Consider the following 590-nt stretch of genomic DNA (forward strand, 5'->3'; position numbering starts at 1 on the left):
TCTTGCCAGGCCAGGCCTAGTCTCTCCCCCTCAAGATGGTGGTCGGGAGGAGGGCTCTTAGTCTTGCCAGGCCAGGCCTAGTCTCTCCCCCTCAAGATGGTGGTCGGGAGGAGGGCTCTTAGTCTTGCCAGGCCAGGCCTCGTCTCTCCCCCTCAAGATGGTGGTCGGACATACATCCTACTTCAGACACAGCCTTCTCGCTGAAGGACTATCAGAGGACAGTGCTCTGTTTGGAGGTGTCCTCTACTTTGAAGGGCTATCCAATCTAAAAATTGTTTAAAGATAATGAGCTGCAAGAAGAGAAAGCAGGGGCCTTGAGGTTGCCCAACAACACTTAGCACCTGGATAGCAAACTGAATGGATACATAGGCCATCTGCTTAGTCTACCCCATTACAAAGTATTCCTGTTTAAATTATAGTAATTATATCTGAACATGCATCTCTCCATATAAATGAGCCTACATATGCTTTCCGCAAACCAGTGTCCTCATTTGTTCTCTTTTAGGGTGACACATTACCCCTCTTGAGGTGGGAGGAATGTCTAATTAGCCACATTGTATTTCCTCCTTGTTTCTCAATGGGCTCACTAT

Source organism: Sceloporus undulatus, chromosome 1 (genome assembly GCF_019175285.1).
Source record: "Sceloporus undulatus isolate JIND9_A2432 ecotype Alabama chromosome 1, SceUnd_v1.1, whole genome shotgun sequence".
NCBI classification, from domain to species: domain Eukaryota; kingdom Metazoa; phylum Chordata; class Lepidosauria; order Squamata; family Phrynosomatidae; genus Sceloporus; species Sceloporus undulatus.